Source organism: Cynocephalus volans, chromosome 4 (genome assembly GCF_027409185.1).
Source record: "Cynocephalus volans isolate mCynVol1 chromosome 4, mCynVol1.pri, whole genome shotgun sequence".
Lineage (NCBI taxonomy): Eukaryota > Metazoa > Chordata > Mammalia > Dermoptera > Cynocephalidae > Cynocephalus > Cynocephalus volans.
In genome coordinates this window covers 27,541,234-27,565,585 of record NC_084463.1, presented here as the reverse complement: position 1 = coordinate 27,565,585, position 24,352 = coordinate 27,541,234, and the positions used below count along the sequence as shown (strand labels likewise).

The window sequence follows — 24,352 nt, the reverse complement described above, 5'->3', positions numbered from 1 at the left end:
ATGTCACTCCTCTACATCAGTGGTTCTCAACATGGGAGAATAGGAGAGGTTTGCTTGTCCCCCAGGGGACATTTGGCAATGTCTGGAAACACTTTTTGTTGTCACAACTAAGAGAATGGTCTGATGGGTAAAGGTGAAGGGTGCTGCTAAACATCGCACAGCACACGGGACCTCCACCCCAACAGAATGATCTAGTTCAAAATGTTACATGTGCTGAGGCTGGAGCTGAGAAACCTGCTGTACATGATCAAATTGGAAATCCAGCAGGGCATAGATTCACAGCAGTTCCGATCTCTGCTATCACTGACGGAAGGGCAAGCAGTGGGTTATTTATTAACTGTGTGAATAAATGCTCGTAAGTGTATTCACTAGAGAACTCTGGTACATGGAAGTGCTTTCTTGTGACGGGGAGCGTTTGCAGTGTATGCTAATCCCTCCTGGAAAGGCTTTTCGTCTCTGAATTACGATCTCAGCCTATGTTGTCTCACACTGCCTCTTTCTTATTAAAATTCCTTTCTGCACAATTCATATAAACATAAATCCTTCCTTTAAAGTCTACCCAATAAAACTTCCAGAAAATTAGATTCTCCATTTTAAAAATTGTCATTTAATAACAACATGCTTACTTCCAATCCCTTTCTCTCTGGAAGTCTTAGGACAGGTAGAGACGCGCATTGGTGCAGTGGCCTTCGGGGGCCCATCTCCTGACCACATCTATAATCTGTGCTCCGCTGGCATTTCTTTGCTATCATATGACCTGGAATTATGACTTCAAATGGGATTTGTACTCTGTCTAAACACAGCCAGAATTTTGTTGTTTTCCTCACTGATGGGAGTAAGAGGGGGGCACAAGGAGTAGAGCTCCAGGATCCACCGGCTTGGGATCCAGCAGTGGGTCACACCATACACGCTCTTGGGGACCTGCTCCAGTCCCCTCACAGGCTGTCTCGCAAGACCACTCTTTCTCCAAGGCACGTGAGGCTAAGTCACACCAGGGCAAATTTAGGTCAAGATGACAGACATCCAGGCCCTCTGAACGTCACACCCACATGCTCACCCCATGGGGCAGGATGAGCTAAGGCTGAGGGGAGAAATATGCTCCCCTCTTCCTCCGTCAAGGCAGAGTGGACTGGGCCAAGCATTTGCAGGTCTGGGGTTCTGTGTCAAAAAGATGACGGTTTCCTGAAAAACACCACTGACTGAGAGGATGGTTTCAGATATTCCACAGTTTCTGCTCCAGTTCCTCATAGTTGTTTAAGATGTTTAAGCTAAAATGGCATTTTAGAAGCGGATATGGACACATTAACAGGTTAGACATATATACATGGAGGAGAGAGGGTGATCTCAAGAAGCTACAGTTCTGGTTGCCACTTCACAGTAGAAATTTTAAAAATTGTCTGAGTGGAATTTGAATTGCAAGGATGCTTCATGCCTAGATCGCCCCTGGGCATGGGGGTTATTGCACAGACACAGAGGGAGCTGGAGCAGCACCAGATGGCCTCAAGCAGCCGTGCAACCCCCAGGATTCAGCCCTTGCACGGCAAGCATGAGCAGCACGCTGCATGGGGAACTGGAAGAAGAGACCACGACGTTTGGGGTAGGGTCAGGGCCTGACACCCCCACCCCCTCGATGCAGCACGAGTTCTCACTTCCCGAGAGACAGAACTCAGCTGGCTGTTTCATCACTTCTCTGCCGGCCCTCTTGAGCAGAATTTCTTTCTTGATCCAACTGTTACCCAAACAGCAGGGTTGGCCTCCTTCACCTCACTTGCCCCCACAGCCACTTTCTGCAGAGAGAACAGCCAGGCCACTCTCCTATGGGGACAGCCAAGAGTGTGGCAGGCCCTTGGTGACCCATGGCTTCTCTCTGTCCAGGGCAGCTCCAGTTTAAGGTCTTCACCACTCGAGCCCCTCACTCCTAACCTGAACTGCTGTTGCCCTCATCCAATATTCTGCAGCCTAGGTCTGGACGAAGAGAGCTCATTTGTAACAGAGGAAGAAGCTTCTTGCATTCCTTGCAAAGCCTGTCAGCAATTTAGCTGCACAAGACCCTGGAGGAGCTGAGCTGGCCCTTCTGTTAGGGAAAGCCAGCAAATCCATACAGATGTTTTTCCAAGAGCTGTTCTGACCAGGGCTGAGGGATTTAGCCCTGCCTGGTATCACATAGTGAGGGGAGGTAGGGAATTCTCTTTGGGGATCGGGAAGTATATTACATGAAATCAAAATATAAGTGTGTTCTTTTGGATTAGGCAATGTTTTTCTTTATATAACTGATCACTTAGTCTCCTCTATTTCTTTCCCCTCTGCCTTCCTTGGCTCCCAAGCCTGCTCCTATTCACAGGATAGACTGGGCTTGCTGGGCAGCTCTGAGTAGGATGGTTTCCAGCCACTCTTCACTCCACCCTCGCCTGATATGTCTCATTAAGGGGCTTTTCCTGACCTCATTTTCTTGACCAAAGCAGAAATCCTACTCCACCTAGATTTTCAAATCTTAAGAGACCTGACTTACAACTCAGGAGGCCAGAGAGACCAAGGTGCTATATTAGTTAGGGTTCTCCAGAGAAACGGAACCAGCAGGAATTATGTATATAGATATATTGTAGGGAGTCAATTAGGAGAACTGGCTCACATGGCTATGGAGGCTGAGAAGTCCCATGATAGGTCTTCTGCAAGCTGGAGAACCAGAGAATCCAGTAGCATGGTTCAGTCCAAGTCCAAAGGCCTCAGAACCATGGAAGCCAATGGAATAACTCAGTCCAAAGCTAAAGGCCTGAGAACCCAGGGGGGCACTGAGGCAAGTCCCAGAGTTCAGAAGCCAGAGAAACTGGAGTTCTGATCTCCAAGGGTAGGAGAAGAAGGGTGTCCCAGCTCTAGAAGAGAGAGTGAAAGCACATGAATTTGCCTTTTTTCTGCCTTTTTGTTCTATCTGGGCCCTCGGCCGATTGGATGGTGCCCACCCACATTGGGTGAGGGCAAGTATTCCTTACTCAGCCCACTGAGTAAGGAAATGCCAATCACTTCTGGAATCACCCTCACAGATACACCCAAAACTAATGCTTGGCCAGCTATCTGGGTATCCCTTAATCCAGTCAACACCTAAAATTAACCATCACATGCATAGTTTATGGCACCGGGCACAACTTTTCTTGCTGCCTGAATCCCCCTCAGGATGCTCAGCTTTGGCCTCCTTGTCTTGCCATCTTCTCAGTTGACCTCCTCAGAACCAGGGCCTGCCCTGCAGACAAGCAGCTGATCTGCTTTGAAGGGTGAAACAGACTCCCCACACCTAGCATTTATTTAGTAGATGTAAGAAATGCCCTCACCGATCCAGTGCCAAAGGATGGACGTGGAGACACGAGCTACAGTGAACCAAGACTTTAACTACAGCCTTAAAAGTTTCGGGTGTCTGAAGGGCAGGCACATGGAAAAGGGCTGTAGCAAGCAATGTATTCCCTAGTATGCAAGTCCCTCCCCCATTTCCTCATTGGCTGAGTACTATGGGGTGCACAATCTTCCCAGATGGTGCCTAAATTTATTAGCCCCGTTTATTAATTTCTTTTTTCTGAGGACTCAGCACTAGTCCACAAAAAAAGGCCCACTAAAACCCTGTGAAAGGAGAAACACCAGAGAATAAAGAAAACAATGAGGACTAGTAACTAATTACCATCTCAAAGAGAGCTCTGTCTGTTCAGAGACCCTCCGGGAATGTGCTGAACCAGTCAGATGACTTTCAGGCTGGACCTGAATCAGTTAAAATACCCTCAGATAAGTCATTTCTGAAAATGAAATCACTTAGATTATAGTCTTCCAGTAGAGGCATTTCATTTCATAGCTTAAGATGAAACTTTAAATGCAAGTACCCCTGGGAGAGAAATACTGAGCTAATTCAGGGTAAGATGGAGACAGCTCCTGGCCTGTCCTCAGGGCACAGTGTTGTTTGTGTTTGTTCACATGCCTGTTTGGTGTTTAGCTCTGGGCTCCATTGGGGGAGGGGTTAAGGAGGGAAGAGAGAGAGAAGGGAAGAGCGCGGAAGCGCGGCTGCCTAGAAGACGGAAGGCCAGAGGAAGAGCTCTCATCATCTTCATGGTTTTGATTATGAGTCTCCTCTGACTAACGCTTTTCCTTCCTAAACTCCCTGGTTCATCTCCCAGGCTGGTCTCTCCTGAGCCCGTGGGTGCCTTCTAGGCAGGTCAGTGCAGGCTCTCCGGCAAGGACACGCTCCCCTCTCTACTCCTGATCAACTCTCTAGTTTCAGACAAAGTGGTTTTCTCTAGAAATTGAGAAATGAACCTGTGTTCCAGAAATCTAGGGTTTTGCTTCTTCATGAACCAAGAAATCTTGAAAGGAACAGAAGTCAAAGGAAAAGAAGATGAGGAAGGGATGGAGCCCAGGATGGAGGGAGTACTGGGCAGAGTGACAGACTGTGGAAGTGCAAGCTCGTTAACTGTGCTAACCAGCTCAGATAATGACAGCGTGTCTCCTTGTGCCAGGCTGGACCTGTCTTCCAGCTCATGCTTTCCTCCTCGTCCTCCATCTGCCCTGCATCCGAGGCCTGGCCCCTCTGGCTATATTTCTCAAACTCCCTCGTCAGCAGGGTTCTGGCTGGTTCAGCTGTAGGGACCCTGGCAGGAGGCTGGAGGGCAGGAGGAGGAAGAGGCAGGTGTCTCTCCTTCCTCTCTGCCTTGGGCAGCATGTCCAGCAGTGGACATGTTTTCTCCCTGACTCCAGGTCTGCACTGGTGCCAGCTTCTACAAGGTGAATGTCCCCTGGGAAACACTAAGTGACTGATGTGATCTCTCACTGACCTACCACATACAGCTTGCACATAAGTACATCTTAATGTTGGCACCAAAAAGAAAAAAGAGAAAAAGGATTTCTAAGGATTTCTTAATAGATCCACAGGGAACGCTAAGGCTTTTATGACCTTAATCTTAAGGGAGGGTGGACCAGCATCCAGAGAAAATGATCTCTTTGCTCTCATTGTCTCCAAAACTGATTGGAGAGAAGACTCTGCCCAATTGTTTTGCACTTGCCTCCTTTCTTTGGGGTCTTTGGCACCCTGCTCATGTGTATGGGTGATAGAAGGCCCCAGAAGTAGACCTGGTAAAATCAACCCTCCACCTCATCTCATGTAACAAAGCAGCTCTGTGCAAGATGCTTTGGTTCTAACATAAACCTCCGTGAGTGAGCTGCTACCTCTTGCTTTAGAGAATTTAATACTTTGATTCTTTTGATTCTTCCTGTGATGCTGCTGGACCTTGTGGGTGTAACATTCATGCTATTTTAAAACATAGCCCAGATTCAACTGCTTAAAATCTTACCATAGACCCTAAGGGCCTGCATCGTCAAGCCCCAATTCATACTCCAATCTTCTCCCAGGCCTCTCTTCTTTAATTACTGTGCTGCGACTATGCTGGCCTCCTCCTGCTCCTCAAATATCCTGTGCTCCTCTCGGCACAGGCCTCTGCACACGCCGCCCCTCCTCCCTAACCCCCCATCCTTCGTTTCTAATCTTGGATATACTCTTATCAGAGATGGCTTTGAGGATCCCACAAGCTGGTCAGATCTGTCTAGTAAATACTCTCGTATATCACCACATGGAATTAATCTCAATCGTGCTGTATGATAAACTACTCAATGCAAAAGCCCCATTTCTTGTTCTCCACTGTGTACTACTCAGCAGACACTCAATGACTTTTTGAATGAATGAATGAATAAATCACACTTTATAATTAGACAGGTATTTGCTTACTTGTCTAATGTCTGTCTCTTTTTACATGCAGTCAGAGACCATGAGTATTTTACTCAAGACTGTATATTCCAGAAATTACCACGACCTCTGGAGCATAATAGAATCTCCATATTTGTTAAATGATTGAATGGCTGAATATCCACTATAATAAAAGAACTCTTACAAATACATATGAAAAGGACAGAAAACCCAACAGAAATAAAAGCAAAGTACAATAGACAGGAAATTCATAGAACAAAAGTACATACAATGACTGGTAAACATACAAAAAGATATTTATTTTCATTATAATCAAAGAAATAGAAATTTTTTTAATTCCACATTTTGGATTTCAAATTGGCAAAGGATTACAAGGTTGAATAATAATCCGTGTTGGTGATAGGTGAGGAAACAGGCATTTGGTGAGACTGTCAACTGGTGCAACAGTTCTGTAGGGTAGTTTTGCAGTACACATTAACATTTTAAAGGTGTATACTTGTTAACCCAATAATTCCATTTTCCCTATGGAAATTCTTCATGAATGTATAGTGAATGGGTAAAATTATATTTAGTGCAAGACTCTATATACTATAAATATTCAACAAGAATGTATTGGATATAAAATTACAGTGAATTTTTGGTTAAAATTATCACACAATAGAATAACACGCAACTACTAATAGATCTATTAGCATCGATGAGAAGATATCTAATAACATCACTCAGTTAAAAAAATTCATGTTGTAGGACAGATTGATTTGTAAATATAAATATATACTTACATTTATATAAATACACCCTATGCCCAACCATTTATAGTAATCTCTAAAGGTAGGATTATTAAGGAATTTCAACTTTTAAGTTACTTATTTTTGTATTATGTGAATGTATATGAGTTCATATAACCTTTATAGTCAGAAAAATATACATTTTTAAAAACAGTGTAGAAACTCCTTAACTACAACAGAAGATCAAAAGAATCTTTTAAGAAAAGCTTGAATATAAGTGTTCAGGCAGAAGTTAATAAATGAGTTCTGTGATTTACAAATTTTGCAGTGGTGAACTATCCTACAGAACAAGACACACCTATTGGTATAAAACTACCTTTGCAGTTAACCTTCAAGTCAGAGTGCATTCTGTGTGATTTAAAATACAACATGTTCCCCATGAAAACCCCTGGGGACACTCAACCATTTAAAACTGTCTACAGACAATGATCATGAAGGTGTGACCATCGTTGAAAAAAGAACAGGATGCTGGTGAGTCCTGATAACACTAAACTCCAAAAGAAGCAGTGGCTTCCTGTGGACAGAAGGCTGCCCCAGAGTATCTGTATGTCCCTGTGAGGCATGAACCAACCCCAGCCTTGCCAAGCGTACGCATTACGCACAATGGCAAGTTGTCCATGTTCCAGCATCTTTCCATTCTCTTCTATTCTGCCTGACCCCGATCCTGGGCTTTGCCTCCCAGCCCCTCCCCCAACACACGTGTGCACACACGTGTGCTTTTTTGGTTTTTTAAAATCTATTCCTGATGTTTGGATCTATCAACTGATCTTGTTTTCCCCTGTGTGAACCACCTTGGAACTCTGCAAGACCTACTGACCCAGACCCCCATGGGGCTCTTTCTGCTCCTGATCACTGGTGAGAAAACCCTCACTTCTGGTTATAGACCTGAATCTTGCTGCTGCCCAACTTGCCAGACACCCCAAGGGGCTACCTGTTTCCTGTAGGGGTTTGGAGTGAGAAGACGAGCTGTCCTTCAAGAACACCCACCAGATAATCAAAGGAGCAACCCTGAATCCAAAAGGACTTGTAGCACAAGTGACTCTGCCCTTCTGTATGTACACAGTGTATAGCTTTCATATAAAGCTAAATAAAACAGCCAATATGTGCACCAAACATAAAATAAGTGTTAAAAATATTAGTTGTACTGAAGCTACCTTCACAGAGGTAGCACTAGAAGTCCCCTTGTGTACAGAATTGTCTTCATTTGAGAGGGACAAAAACCTTTATAAGGCTCCTTGGATTAGTGCTAGCATACCAGAGAAAGGAGAAAGATGCTCTGCATGAAATAAGGAGAGGAATTTTTAGTTTTTGTTCTGAAAAGAAAAAGAAAGAGAAGAGCCAAGAAGATGGCAAAAGGTTTGTGCCAGGGTGAAGGCCAGTGAATATTTCTGCAGACAGTGTGGCCAGAGCACATTGTAAGGACGGTGAGGCCTCCTCTGCCACTCGGGGCTGTTTCTGTTTCTAGATTATACATCCAACCCCTTGTCCCTCCTCCCAAAAGCTTCAGAAATGCCTTCTCTGCCCACCAATATTTTTTATGTGCCTTTTTTTATTTTTGGCCTATTTAATACATAGAATGTACAGAGTTTTATGGGATATAAATAGAGCCAATGTAGCAAGCCGGGAAAAAACACCCCAGGAAGCAGAAGAGGCATTAAGAACACAAGCTCCAGTCTGCCCCTCCCAAGAAATTCAGAGAAATCATGGAGAGCACTTTGGAAATCCACTGACAATGGAGTTGGAAGTTCCTGCTAATTTTGCCCAATCTCAAAGGATGCAGGGAGACTTCTGCTGACATCTAGAAAACAAAACAGCAGAATGCAAAATCATAAATACACACAATTTACCAATCTTTTTTCAAAAGCTGACCTCTCTCAGCCTTCATAGATGGATAGACAGACAGATAGATGCACACACACAGCAGAGGAGAGAATGGAGTCATGTAGAGTGAGTGCATGACCAGGTAGGTGTGACTGAGCAAGCCCGCGCCTCAGCTCCCCAGCCCTGCCTGAAAGTATGTTCTTCAAAATCCAGAACAGTACTGGGGCAGGGGGTTGGGGGACAGAAGAAAGAAAGAACTAGCACAAAAGAAATAAAGGATTTTTTTTTAATAGCAGCTAAATATTGATTAGAAGAGAAAAGGTCTAAAAAAAAAAAAAAGAAGAGAAAAGGTCTAAAGCTATGAAAATAGCCCAATCCAATGAACAGTAGGGGAAAAGATATGCCAATATTTAAGGGAGCAAATTTTTTAAAAAATAGTATTCTAATTATATTTAGAAAAAATGTACATTGGTTTAACCAGTGTATTTGATAGCTTTTTTCAAGGCAAAGAGAAGTCAGAGGATTTGTGTCTTATTGAGCAGAGTTTTAATAGGCCGTGCATTGAGGGGTCCACGCCTGCATCTGTCAGCTAAAGAGCCCTCGTGGAAATTTCACTAGGATGGTCTGGCCAGCCTCCTCCATGCTTTGCCAATTAATTAAATACTTCTGATATGACAAAGGCTTCAGTGATTCTGAGAGAGGCCAAAATAAATATCCACTGTAGGTGAGGTTTCTGGAAGTTTGAGCTTATAGAGAGAAGGCCCCATAGCTTCCTTTTTTAAAGCATCACCTCCCATATAAGCCGTTACTACCTTCCTCCCAATTCTCCTTCTGAAAGGCCCTACTGAGCAGCTCCCTAACCAACACAAAGACCTAAGTCTCTAGTGGAAACACAGGCTTTCACGTGACTCCTTCAGCAACCTCAAGCAAGCTTTAGTGACTGAGATGTATCAGAAGTCTTTGAGAAAGTTTTGTCTCCCTCAGCTTTTTCTAGAGTTTTGAGGGTTGAGTTTAAATGTGTTGGATGTCAGAAGCATGTAAAGCAGAAAGGTTTCTATGTTGGCATCTGTCTAGAGGATATCAGCTTTGGGTCTCTGCGCTGGCAGCTTTCTGACTTTAGATGAGTTAGTCTCTCCAGGCCAGGGTTCTTCATCTATAAATTGATCAAACTGTATTTGATGAGATAATAAAGTATATACAAGGCTCTGACTGAGTGGATCATATTCATTATAGCATTTTGTCTTCACCACAATTCTAAGTGGTATGTATATTATCTGCATTTTACAGATTATTTCTAAAAGTTCCTTCTCATCCTAGTATTTCTAGACTCCGGATAATTAAGTTTCATATTCATTTGGATTTTTATTTTTCTGCAAAGTCACTTGAATTTATTTTTTAAAAGGCTTATCATAGGCATTTCTAAAATGAAGAGTTGTAATTACCCAATGAATTTAGGAAATGAGATTGCTAATTTGGGTGTTAAAACTGTTTCCAATTGCACAGATAAACTTTCTGTTCTTCCTAAGTTCACCAGTTATTCATTTCCCTACTTTTCTCTGTCTCTTCAGACTTGATTCACCTGCATCCTCTGTGGAGACTCAGTTTCAGATGTATCATTATGCTGACTTCCACAGACACATCTCAGAGGAATGCGAAGGTGATGATATCCAAGCAAGGGAGATGTGGTTCTCCCCATCTCTAAAGTCCCACTCAGCACAGGTGCTGTGGTGTGAATAATTGTGTCCCCTCCAAAATTCATGCTGGAACCTAAACCCCAATGTGATCGTATTAAGAGGAGGGTCCTTTAAGAGGTGATTAAATAATGAGGGAAGAGCCCTCGTGAATGGGATTAATACCCTTAAGAAAGAGTTGGAGGGAACTAACTTGGTCCTTTTGCTCTTCTGCCTTCTGACACGTGAAGACACGGCAACAACGTGCCATCTTGGAAGCACAAACCAGGTCCTCGCCAGACACCACACTTGCCAATGCCTTGATCTTGGACTTCCCAGCCTCCATAACTATGAGCAATAAATGTATGCTTTTATAAATTACCCAATCTAGGGTATTTTGTTATAGCAACACAAGTAGATTGAGACATCAGGTACTTATGTCGGCCTCTCCCAGAATCATGGACGGCGGTCTCACACCTGAGTCAAGTGCAGCTGGCTGGGGTCTTTAATTGGGAGCTGGTCACGGCTGGCCTGCTCTGAGCCTCTGGAATTCCCAGCACGTGCTAAGTGGGGCGTGAGTAATCAAGTCTGAATCAGATGAGAAAAGCCCCAGAGATGAAACCGACTTTGCTCAAGGTTTTATTTTGAAGCACGTACTACTTGGAACAATTAGAAGCATTTCAGACCCCTGATCAGCCCAAGTCCAGCAGGAGTCCTGGGGACCCTGAGGTTTCTTGAGGGGTGATCAAGGTTCTGAAAAACTTATTCTTAGGTAAGTCAGAGCAAAAAAAGTCTTCCAGTCATCTCTAGCTGTGATTCCTCTGAAAATCCCTGAGAAGTATATGCCCATCTGGTTTTCCAGATGCAAAAATCACAACCATGTGTAAAAGACACTGGGGCAGCTAGGTGAAAAGTGAAAAGTATGGTCAATCGACCCATTTGTTTTCTCCATAAGATGCCAAACAATGCTTCATTTATGCAGATGTGACTCTGGTGTGGGGAATTGGAAGGCTTACGGCTTGTGGCTCCACTTCTGCTACTTACTAGCTGTGAAATTTGGGGAATATCAATCAGCCATCTCTCTGGCTTCAGTTTCGATACCTATAAAAAAAAAAGTGCTGGACAGATTGAAATTCTTGCAGCTGTAGCAAAACAGATTGTGTAAAATACCACTTGTTTTGTTGTCATGGAGACAGCTCAAGCTCAATCAACCTTGCAATTCCCCCAAAGGACTGGCCCTGAGGCTGTTTCCCTTCTTCGGAAGCCTGGTTCAGGTGAGGGAAGCTGTGTGGGAAAATGGGAATGCAGCTCGTGGGCTTGAGCATCTTTGCCTCAGGCTGTTCTTTGAGCTGAATGCATGTGTAAGGAGAAAAGTGAGATGCATGAACTCACAAGAGAAATGAATCCCACAGTCTGAATACTGAATGAATATAGTGCTCGGTGGATAAGTTTGCAAACGAGAGTTGTTTTTAAATTAATAAACCGGGGTACATAAACATTTTTCCAGGGGCTATTCAGGTATTGACTGTTTTAAGGGATTTAATTATCAGATTCTCAACTTAGATGTGTATTCTTTCTACCTAAGACGTTCACACTCGGCTCCTTTTTCTCCCCCAGCAAACTTTCTTTTGTGTTATTAAAAAACCTCATGCCTCCCACCAGTCCTGAATTTTACCAGGTGCATTTCTTTCTGTATGAAACCTCCTGAGCACCGCACACAAGGAAAGTTCTAGAACACAATCCTCCTGACAGAGAGTCCCCTGACAGGGATGTAAAGGAAGTATCCTTAGAAAATATGGGGAGGTGGAGGCATCACACTTCATCCCGGGGACAAGTTCTGACGCAGGCTATTGAGGTCTTATTTAAGAATCTGGATTCAGAAGCAAGACAATTGTCAAAGAGTTGCAAGTGAAATTATTCGAGTTCAAAATGAAGTCAGACTTTTTCTGACGGGAATAGTCTGATTTGGCTGATTGGTCTGAGGAAGCTCTGCCATTAGGTTATGTGGTGGATGTTGTCTGTGATAAGCTAAATCTGCAGATGAAAAATTCTGACAAATACATATTAAAGCACATGATAATATAATAGCCTCTATTTTAAAATATTGCCCTTGGAAAAGTGTGTTGAAATTCCTATTTTTTCTTTCCCAATCTTTTCCAGAATATGTCTGGATAAACAAGAGGCCTTTCAAGTAAAAGGGGAATAAGAGTAATTGTCATCCTAACTAGCCCTGGGAAAAGCCTTTCTGGTATAGTTACCCAAAATTGAGAAAGCACCTCTACGACTGGGAAACACGTCCTCTGCAAAGTCACCTGGCTTCCAGTGTGATGCTTTCCTCAAATAACAGCAAGACCTTTTGTGTATAGATTACTATTCTTTTGCCATACAGCTCAGATAGAGTTCAAAGAACTGAGTGACCTTGATATCCCAAACTCCTCCTCTTCCTATTTATTTATATGAACAAGATTTCTTAACAGTTACATGTATAAAAATGAAGAACAGCAATAAAACTGGTGCCAAACCCTGTTTCATTCTATCAATATACATTCGACTCAGGAACAGGAACACTTTTGCAAAGACATAAATGATCCGTTTCCATTGATATTTTTACTTTACTATATACTAATTATAAAAATTTATAATATATTTAGGTTGTTTTGATTAATTAGGTAGTGCTACTACTAGCTGTAATAATAACTCTTCATGAGAAATTTTTTAAACATTAAGTCCTATGATCTCAAAAAACTTTGAAAACCAATTCCAATTCATATACATATTTTTGTTACAGAGATCTATGATAGGATGATCAATAAAAGATTTTTTAAGCCTATATATACATATATAGGAATAAAATCATGTCAGAAAGTGGAATGTAAACAAAAGTTCAAGAAGAAATGGGGTGTTGTAAAATTCCCATCTGTTAAAGAAGAGTTTGTTCATGGATCATGATAAATTTGAAATGTCAAATTAAAAATATATATGGGATATTTTTAAATATCAAATATTTAAGAATTATCTTAAGAGATATATGAGCAAAAATATTTGAAGACCATTGCTCTAGCTGCTCATCTATTACTGAATGTTTGACCAGCCTGGACGTTATTCAGATTCTTAAGTTCCAGATGGCGTAGCTGAGACCTAGAGAGAGTAAGTGGCCAGCCTAAGATCACACAGCGGGTCCAGCTACATCTGCATAGATAGTTCGTGTGAGGCAAGGCTCTTTCAGACCACAGGGCCTTTGCACATGCTGTCTACCCCTCATCACTTTGCCAGGCTAACTCCTAGTCATCCTCTGGATCACTGCCTCGACTTACTCTTTCCATTCCTGTATGCCCCCAAGTCTGTGTCAGTGTTCCAATGAGTTCTTATTGTCTGTGCTCTCTTTAACAAACTCCTTAGACCATTTTGTACATTGACTTGCCTGTAGCCCCCTAGGCGGAGGCCTCTTGAGACAGGAACAGCTCTCGTGCTACTCATTGCTGTGTCTCTGGATCCCGGCGCACAGCTGGCCACTTAGGGCACACAAAGCATTTGTTACATGAATGAATAAACCAATAAATCCATGGATTTTTGACAATTAAAGATCTTACAGTCTGAGCACGACTGTGGAGGACAACTGTCTTGGAACTTGCAAGGCTCACCTCCATTGTCCATGCAGAGTAACCACCTCATTTCTCAGTGACAGTGCCTGTCCTTCAGTGAATGCTGCCAGTGCCTAGGCTTGAATTAGGCACAAAGAAGAGCCCATGAAAGAGCCTCGGAGGCTTTCAAGGGGCACCAGCTCCCCAGTCTCTCGGTCCCTTCACCATTCCTTTCTGCATCTCTCCCAGTAGCCAAGGCCTGTCTCGGCTTTGACCTCAGCCGGCAGACCCTGAGCACGCTCGCTCCATGTGGAGTGGGTTAGTAACGCCTCCGTCAGAGCACTGGCCTTCCAGAGGTGATCCACACGTGCCCAGAGAGGGAGGCACTTGCAAAGCACCTGTGCCCCGCAGCTGTGGGTAACTCTGATACACACTCAGGTAGAAGCTCCCCAAAGGCTTTCAGCCTGTTTCCTCTAGGGCTTCCTGGGCCTAAGTCCTAAAGAGAATCAGCAAGAATCTGAAAAGGAGGCTGAAACTTCTAGAACAATTAGAAAAAAAAGTCAATATCCTTAATTACTTACTTTGCTTTCATTTTTATTCCATTTTCACTTTGCTAATTAATTTTCTTTCCACATAGATGTATGTATCCCATTTAGCTGAGTGACCCGTGAGAATTGAAACCCTCATGCTTTCTCGAGCCTGTGCTCGACAATACTGGGACCAAATACAGTTTCCTGTTTTATTGATAAACAATTCTGTGTCCGGGCAAAAATAGCTTAGCAGCTTGCTCCAGGGGATGTTTGTTCCTGGAAGATAAGTTCATGGACCAATAAAATAGTTTCCTTACCAAGATTAATCACTGATTCATTGAGACTGACTTCAAGAGCTCTCTTCCCTGACCTCATTAACCCATACGTACTACGTCATCAGCTTTGCCCAATCCCAACCAGTTTTCTACCTTTCAGAATGTGCTTGAAAGTCACTCTGTCCAGGTTCGAAGACCCTGTAACTTCCTACCAGTTCTGAGATATCTTCCCCTTCTGAGACACTGCTAAGACTCTGTCAAGATGGAGCGTCTCATACTTCACTCAGTCTAATAAACTTAGTTCTTCCTGATCAGCAAGTTTTTCTGGAGGTCTTTTGTGGGGGCAGTGGTCAACACCTGGGAGCCCCAAGAAGAAACTAAGGTGTTCATTAGATTGCAGGTGTGGGAAAGGGATGACAGAGCAGCACATAGGAGCACCAGTAACATCCTCAGGCCCAAGCAAATTTTATGACCACATGTATTCCTGAAAATACCTTCTATTGCAGAGACAAGCTAAGCAACAAAAAGAAAGTCCATTTGAATCATTATCTGAAAATGGAAATTGAATGAAATGCAAACCCCAACCTAGGTATTTGGAACTGTCCTTCCCTGGACTTCTATATATAAAACTACTAACTATAAGTTGCTGTGCGTATGATCTATCTTATGATTAGTGACCCCAAGCTTAACTATCTTCCTCCAAGTCATGTAGTAAGTGACTTGGCTACATCTTAGAACCCAGTGTGTAATTAGTGAATGCCAGAGCTCCTGGAAATGTGATCATATCATAAAGAAGCACACGCTCTGAACTACTAAAATTTGAAGAGGTGAAATACTACTCCCTTAGCCTGTCACAGGGCCTTTGCACATACTATTTCCTTTGTCTTGAATGCTCTCTACAATTCATATCTTATTCTAGTTAATTCCATCTTATCCTGGAGAATCAGTTAAAGCTTAACACTGGCCTTACAGACCTATCCAGGCCCTCCATTTTTTTCTTCATAGCAGAATTTGCTTCTTTGTAGCACTTCTCAGAATTGTGATTAGATAATTAATTTGGTATTTATTCTTTAGTATCCAACTCCCACTTTGGAATGTAAATTCCAAGAAGACAGAGACTATCAGCTATATAGGCTGAACACTGTATCTCAAGCATATTATACCATCCTGCTCTTAGTAGGTGCTCAATAAATATTTGTGGAATAAATGCAGTTTCCTTTTATTTCACCTTACCTTTTAAAATATGTTTAAAATCTTTTTTTTAAGGTCAAAGTTAAATGTCATCTCAGTAAAGACTTTTTGACAACTATCTAACATTTAGATTAATCACTCTCCCTGTGTCCCCATAGCATGTTATATTTAAGACATATTAGCATCTTGTTGAACCATATGAAATTGTTGTTTTTATATAGGCCAAGGTGGTTGAATATCTGCAATGTCATGTGATGGCGACATTGTTTATGATATAATTGTAATAACTGTAATTATTTTAGTTTACACTTTCATTTCTCTTGCTAATAGCTAAGTCCTTGAAAACAAGAACCATAGCTGTTCATCTCCAGTATCTGAAACATCTAGCATAAGGCCTGGTACACAGCAGATGCTTAATAAATGTTGGTTATAAGAGTGCCTGACTGATTGACTCATCTCTCCTCTGGCTCATGCTGATGTCCAAAGTGACTTTTATCTATGGGACTCTTCCAAAACTTGGTCACTCCCTGATGACAAAATGCCTTTATGGGCTAAATTATTATTTTTTTTTTTTTCTGTTTCCAGTTGGACACCTTCACTCAGAGTGAGGGAATTCATTCCCAGCTTACAGAAACCACAAGCCATGGAAAGCTGAGGTTATTGCTTGCTGCGAGAAATAACATCAAGATGGATGAGATCAGTCTAATGGCTCATGTTATGCCTGCCAAGGGGACTGGGAAATTCCATGAAACACCCCCACCAATCTCCACCCCCCAGACAGCCAGACCCCTCCCACTGCTCTTCTATCCCTCTCAGGCCAGCTGTTCAAAGGGGAGCTGGAGTAATTACACACACTAATGATTTTGCACTACCTAATTGGTCTTTCCCACCTACCTGTGATGACAGTTGAAGCCTCAACACCTGTTGCTGACGCAAGCTCGCCACAAATAGCTCTAAGTCACAGGAGAGATGACAGGTGTTGCTGAACTAGACCCAATGTTTTAGTTCTTCACCAACTTAAAACTAGTTGTCTGGCACCTAAACTTGCCCTAAGGTATTTAATGTATTAACCACTCATTATTGCTCCAAAGCCCCAGGAACTTCTTCCAATCAGCCCCAAGTTTAGGAAAACTTGTTCTTGAAGTCAAAAAATTGTATAAAATTTGCAGATAGATGAGAACCCTCCAGAAATAGAGAATTAAAATCCTTCAATCTCTTTGTCCCCCGTCTAGGGCTTGGTAGAGCTCATAACAACTCAACCAACAACAGAAGGAAGGGATTGACTACCTGGGAACTAGAAGGGGCTCAGGGCATTTAAGTTTAGCCTCTCATTTTACAGCTGAGAACAATCACAGCCTAACCGATAGTCACACTGTGCTGGCTGCAGAGTCAAAACTAGAACATTGGTCTCCTCTTTGTCACTTTGTCTCCTCAGCAGCTCAGTTGAGCTGTGATGTTTGGAGATGATTCTATTTGCATCTTTCCCAGAATTAATTGCAGTAGTCCTGTGTCTTAGTTTGCTCAGGGTGTCATAACAAAATACTGCAGACTGGGTGGTTTAAATGACAGACCATTATTTCTCACAGTTCTGGAGGCAAGAAATCCAAGATCAAGGTGCTGGCAGATTTAGCTCCTGGTGGGCCTACTTACTGGCTTGCAGATGGCCACCTTCTCACTGTGTCCTCACATAACGAAAAGGGTGAGCAAGCTGTCTCGTGTCTCTTCTTATAAGGGCACTAATCCCATCACAAGGGCCCCTTTCTAATTATCTCCCAAATTAGCTCCCAAAGGACTCATCTCCAAATACCATCACATTGGAGGAGAGGAATTTTACATATGAATTTGGGGGGGAAAAAAACATCCAGGCTATAACATCCTGTCTTAAGTCATTGACTCGGATTGCATCTCTTGGCCTCTTCAGAATAAAAGTATATTGGTCTTTCTGAAAGTAAAGAATTTCTTTTGGGGACCATTGTGTTCTAGATTGAATGCCCCCACAAACTCACAGAAGCTTAATTTCCACTGTAACTGTTAAGGGTGGGAAATCCTATTGTGATAATTGAAAGGTGGGGCCTTGAAGAGGTGATTAAGCTGATGGTTTAATGGTGGTCATAGGCGTGTTCTGAGGCCTTCAAAAGAAGAGCACAGAAGAAGTTCTTTCTCTCTGCTCTGCCATTCTGCTATGTGAGACCCTGCATCACTGTCAGCACCACCAAGGTCTTTACCAGCTGTGTTCCCTGGACTTTGTACTTCCCAGCCTCTGAAACCATAAGCAATAAATTTTGTTTTCTTACAAATTACCTAGTTCCAGGTATTTTGTTATAAGCAACAGAAATGGGATAATACACATGGTATCACATTTTCAATAAGTTAAACACATTTATAATTTGTAACAGTCATAAAATGCTATAAATGCTGTAATTCTCTCTGCTTTGCCCCTGTGTGAGTAATTTCTTCCTAAGTCTTTGGAATTACCCATTCTAGGTAAGCATTTATAATCTGAATGGTGATTATGTTGCAACCACAAGTGTCCACAAAGTTTTCTTCCCAAGGTATCATTCAGCATTTCCAGGGAAATTCTAAGGAACACTGACTGAATTTCCCTTCTGTCCTCTCACTCTACCCATCACCTCACTTTATTAAAGGCTGTTCCTGACTTAGTGTATAATGAGAGTGAATTTCCCCAACTGTCCTTCAGACATGGAAACTGAAGAAGGCAAGTCACTGAGTAGGAACTGTATGAAGAGGACACCCAGCAAACCAACCTTCCCTAGTCAGCCTCACCCATCCAGGCCTCAGGCCTTAATGTAAGCATAAGAAAGAAAGTTAAAAAGATTAGAATGGGAATAAGTAAAATAATAAACAGAAAAACAATGGAAAAATCAATTTTAAAAGTTTTTGAATAGATTAATAAAAGAGAGAAGACACAAAGAAACAGTATCAAGAATGAGATGGGTGACACCACAACAGACTAGGTGGTCCCAACTGTCATCCCCCCCCCAAAAAAAACAATGACTAAACCACTACTTACTGACTAAAATATCTCTGGGAGGGCTCTGAAGTACAATGAAAAAGCTTCAGCAATCCAGTGGAGCAAAGAAGCTGAGGAGGATCTCATGGAAAAGCATAAAAAGCATTTTACCTGTGTCACTCCATCACCCAGTCTGGCACAGTGAAGTACCAGAGGGATTTCTTCAGCAGTGACCTTCCCCAAAGAGGAAAAAGAAAAGCAGAAAGCCTTTCCCACCAAGGACCCCAAAAACCCTCACCACCACCAAAGACATCCACAGCTTTTGCCACCAAGGACCCTTGAAGTCTTTGCTGATGCTGACTTCAGCTGATGGAACTTCCCAGAGTCCACAGCACTGTGACCCTTTGGAAAAGGAGTTGCCACTGCACTTCTCCATCCCCCTGGGGCCTGATCTACTCCCCACCCCAGTGCCACTGCAAACGTTCTCTGATTCCAGCACCAAGAGGCATCTCCTTGACTGTGACTTCCCTGCAGGAAGAAAAGGGGAGTTGGAGGACCCCAGCAGCCTTCATCACCAAGGATCCCAGCAGCTTTCACTGCCATTGTGGACACCTGCAAATTTGGCCACTGAGACTCCCACAGTCCTCATTGATGCTAACCTCAGCTGATGGAGTGGACCAGAGTTTATGCCAGTGCATGTTCCAGAGCAGGAACTGCTTCTGCATCTGCCCCCCACAGCCAGATATGTCACACACCACCCAACCAGTGTTCTCACACCCACCAATAGATAAAAGGTCATTTCCCATTAAAGCCAGTCCACAATGTCTGAAAGAGGTGACTACTTCTCCAAATGCATAGACATCTATGCAAGGCTATAGAAACAAGAAAATCAGGAAACATGAAACTACCAAGGGAATACAATAATTTTCCAGTAACCAACCCAAAGAAATTGAAGTCTACAAATTGTCTGACAAAGAATTCAAAATAATTGTTTTAAAGAAATTTAGTAAGCTAAAAGAGAACATAAATAGACAACTTCACAAAATCAGGGGAAAAATGCATGAACAAAATGAAAAGTTTGATAAAAAGATAGAAATCATAAAAAAGAACTAAACAGAAATTCTGAAGCTGGAGAATACAATGAATAAAGTTTTAAAAATGCAATAGATAGCCCCAACAGAAGACTCAATCAAGCAGAAGAAAGAATCTGTGAACTCAAAGACAGGTCATTTGGAATTATCCAGTCAGAGCGGAAAAAAGAAAAGAAATGAAAAAAGTGAGGAATGCCTATGGGATTTACAGAACACCATCAAGCAAACCAATATGCACATTATAGGAGCTCTGGAAGGAGAAGCGAGAAAGGAAGGGTTAGAAAGCTTATTTAAAGAAATAATGGCTGAAAATTTCCCAAATCTTGGGAGAAAATGGACATTCAGATTCATGAATGTTAAGGTCTCCAAAAAGTATTAACCCAAAAAAGACTATACCAAGATACATTATAATCAAATTATCAACCGTCAAGTACAAAGAGAGCATTGTTAAAGCAGCAAGAAAAGAAAGACTCATTACATACAAGAGACCCTCCTTAAGACTATCAGCATTTTTCTCAGGAGAAACCTTGTAGGCCAGAAGAGAATGGAATGGTATTTCCAAAGTACTAAAAAAACCCTGTCAACCAAGAATACTATAAAAGCAAAATTATTCCTTCAAAATGTAAGAGAGATAGTCTTTCCCAGACAAACAAAAACTGAAGGAGTTCATCAACACTAGAATTGGAACAAAAAAAATTGCTAAACAGCAATATGAAAATATAAATATTACTAGTAAAGGGAAGTATGTAAACAAATACACATCAATATAATGTTGTAATAAAGGGGCATAAATTACTATTAACCCTAATATAAAAGTTAAAAGGATAAAAGTTTGTCAATGGGTACACAATATTTTAAAAAGCAAACTCTGACTACAAGAACACAAAAGGGAGGGGGAGAAAAAGTATAGAGTATTTGTATGCAACTGAAATTAAGTTCTTACCAACTTAAAATAGATAGATATAGCTACAAGACAGTTTAATGCAAGCCTCAAGCTAACCACAATGAAAACACCTATAATACATTCACAAAAGATAAAGAGAAAATGATCAAAGCAAATCACTACCAAAAAAAGAAAATCATCAAGTAAAGGAAGACAGCAAGACAGCAAAATAGGGAATAAATAACTGCACAAAAGACAATCAACAGAAGGACAACAGTAAGTCCTTACATGGCAATAATTACTTTAAATGTAAATGGATTAAACTTGCCAATCAAAAGGCATAAAGTGCTGAATAGATTGAAAAAACAAGATCCAGTGCTACACTGTCTACAGGATACTGACTTGATTTGGTGATACACATAGACTAAAAGTGAAGAGATGGAAAAAGATATATCATACAAACAGTAGCCAAAAGAAAGCAGGAATGCCTACACTTATATCAGACAAAATAGACTTTGAGTCCAAAACTGTCTATAGAGACAATAAAGGTCATTACATAATGACAAAAGGGTCAATTCAACAAGAAGATATAGCAACTATTAATATATACATACCCAACATCACAGCACGTAAAAATACAAAGCAAATATTACAAGATCTGAAGTCAGAAATTGACAGTGATACAATACTTGTAGAAGTCTTCAATACCTCATTTACAATAATGAGCAGAACATCCAGATAGAAAATCAATTAATAAATGATGACTTGAACAACATTATAGACCAAATGGACCTGACAGACATATATAGAACTTTCCACCTTACAGCAGAAGAATACACATTTTCCTCAAGTGAATATAGAAATGCCTCCAGAACAGATCATATGTTAGTTCACAAAGCAAGTCTTAACAGGTTTAAGAATATCAAAGTCATTCCAGGTATCTTTTCCAATCACAATGGAATGAAACTAGAAATCAATAACACCAAGAAAATGGAAAAATTCACAAATATATGGAAATTAAACAAAATAGTTTTGAACAGCCATTGGGCCAAAGAGAAAATCAAAAGGAAATTTTAGAAATATAACCCCCACCCAAAAAAAGAAAATGAGAGTACAAAATACCAAAACTTATGGGGTGCAGCAAAAACAGCACTAAGATGAAAGTTTATAGTGATAAATGCTACATTAAAAAAGAAAAAAGATTTCAAACAAGCAACCTAACTTTACACCTCAAGGAACTAGAACAAACTAAGCCCAAAATTAGCAGAAGAAAGAAAATAAAGATTAGAGTATAAATAAAACAAATAAATGATAAAAAAATTTTTAAATAACAAAACTGAGTGAATTTTTTGAAAAGATAAACAAATTGACAAATCCTTTGCTAGACTAATTAAGAAAAAAGAAAGAAGAATCAAATAAATAAAATCAGAAATGAAAGTGGAGACATTATAACAAATGACTCAGAAATAAAAAGGATCACAAGGGATTATTATGAACAATTATAAACCAATAAACTGAAAAATCTAGAAGAAATTAATAAATTCTTAGAAACATACACTAACACTGAATCAAGAAGAAATAAAAAGCATGAACAGACCAATAACAAACAAGGAGACTGAATCAGTAATCAAGAACCTCCCAAGAAAGAAAAGCCCAGGACCAGATAGTTTCATGGGTGAATTCTACCAAACAATCAAAGAAGAATTAATATCAATCTTATACATTGAAAATTATAAAACATTGATGAAAGAAATTTTAAAAGACCCAGATAAATAGAAAAACATGCTGTGTTCTTGAACAACATTTCCCTCCTGCTGCAAATTCTAGTAACTCTGCAGCGCCTTCTGCTCCCTATGGACCATCTCAAGCAGAGCAACACAGCCAAACCAGTGAAGCAAATGATCAAATTGAGAATGAAGAGCTCCAGAAGCTGGTCTCAGTTCTTGTCGGTGACTGGATGACTGTTGTCTGCTCTCAGAGTAGTACCCAACCTATTGTGAGACAAGAAATGTCAAGACGAAAAGAGCCAAATCCCTCCTCCTGAGCATCCCTTACTGAAGTGAAGGCTGAAACACTGGCTGAGGAGGTCCCAGAGAAAAAGAAGGAGAAGCCCAAGTGTCTTCGAATTATTGCTTCATTCCACTGGGCTAGAGCTGGAGACAATATCTTGGTTGCCTGGGAAGGAGAATGCCAGGGCACTGGTAGTTTCTGCCAAGCACAACCTTAAACACATTCTCATCAAGCATTAGCACTCTGCAGCTGTTCCAGGGGATACCCCTCCACTCTGCAGAGAAGAAACACAAGCCATTAGGCACAGCATGCAACATCATCAAAGAGATCAAAGCAAAGATCATTCATCACAACCTCTGGAGGGCTTGAAATTTCAAGATGCTGTCAGTTCAGCCCCTGTTCCAGGCATAAAAGTTAAGAAGGTGCTGTCACTTCCAGCTGTCAAGTCAAGCCCCTTTGAAGGAAAAGCATGCATAGAACCAAGCACAACCAATCTCCTTCCCCAAGACTGACACCTCCTCCTGAGGCTATGGACACAGATAATTTGGGGACTCCTTACCTCCCGCTGAAGTCCCAGAGCTCATAGATACAGCCTTTTTGGAGTCAGGGGCTCTGGATGCAGAGAACCCCGGAGATTCTAGCCAACTGACCCATAAAGGCAGGAAGAGGACAACGGTGACATGGCCAGATGGGGGTAAACTGAGGGAATACCTATATAATAAAGTGAATGAATGAGTAAATGCGAAAAGCTCAAAGATGTTGGGTAGGCGGCTCAGAGATCCTGTCAGACCAACATGCATTTAAAATGGGCCAGAGTCTGAGCCATGACAACCTGGAGGATAAGGTGCCCTGGTTCTGCCCTCACTTCCTGTCACTATGCAAGCAACAGCCAGGAGTGATACATTCATGGTGAGTGACAGAAACGGATCCTTCAGAAGCTCTTCCTGGACAAGGAAGTTCCTCTCAAACTCATCCTGAGCCCTGTGAAACCATACACGCCTGAGCTCATCCCCCTGATGAGGAGTGCTCCATGAATGAGACCCTGTATATGAAGACCCTGGAGCCTGAGGATCAGGTGGCTCACCTGATGGGGCAGGGAGCTCTAAGTTTCCCCTGTCATGGCCAATCTTATGGAAAGTGTGGGTACTGGGAGGAGCTCACGGGGCCCTGGAGAAGAAGGCATCAATGTCTAGGAAACCTCACCTGCATCAGAGGTAGCCGAACAGTCAGCCCTCAAAAGAACTGCTGAAAAAAACAGGTTGTTCAGACAAGATCAAGCAAACACTGTTGCCACCTTGACTCCTAGACCCTGGTCCAATAGCTGATCTTCCCCACCAGGAGGCTCTGGGAGCCCCAAAGGCATGTGGTTCCTCTCCCTGGCCCTGGGAGGCCTACTCTAGGTCTCCACGGAGATCCTGAGGTCCCTGGTAGGCAGTTGATCCACATCTCCTGGAACCTCCACCCCTTTTGGGGGGAGGGTGACCCTTCTGGGATGGCCTGGGTGCCCCATGCCGATGGCCTAATGTTGGTGAGAGATGGGGTCCAGGACCAAGGGCTGGATCATATCATAAAGACCATGGTGAGGGGGAGTGAGCCTCCTCCTTCCCATCTATTCTGAGGGACCAGAAGAGGTTGCTCTGGAGCAATACCAAGTGCCAGAGAGGATGCAAAGTGACTGCACGTCTCATACATTATTTTAGAAAATGCAAAACAGTTTAGACAGTCTGGAAAACAGTTCGCCAATTTCTTAAAATTAAACGTATACTTACCATAAGTCAGCAATTACATTCCTGAGTATTTACCATAGAGC

At 42.0% G+C, this 24,352-nt stretch overlaps 1 pseudogene; it reads left to right on the top strand.

Annotated features, from left to right (window-relative positions):
- The first annotated feature begins 1,449 nt into the window (after nucleotides 1–1,449).
- On the top strand, nucleotides 1,450–23,942 carry LOC134375908 (serine/threonine-protein phosphatase 1 regulatory subunit 10-like; annotated as a pseudogene).
- Nucleotides 23,943–24,352: the final 410 nt, after the last annotated feature.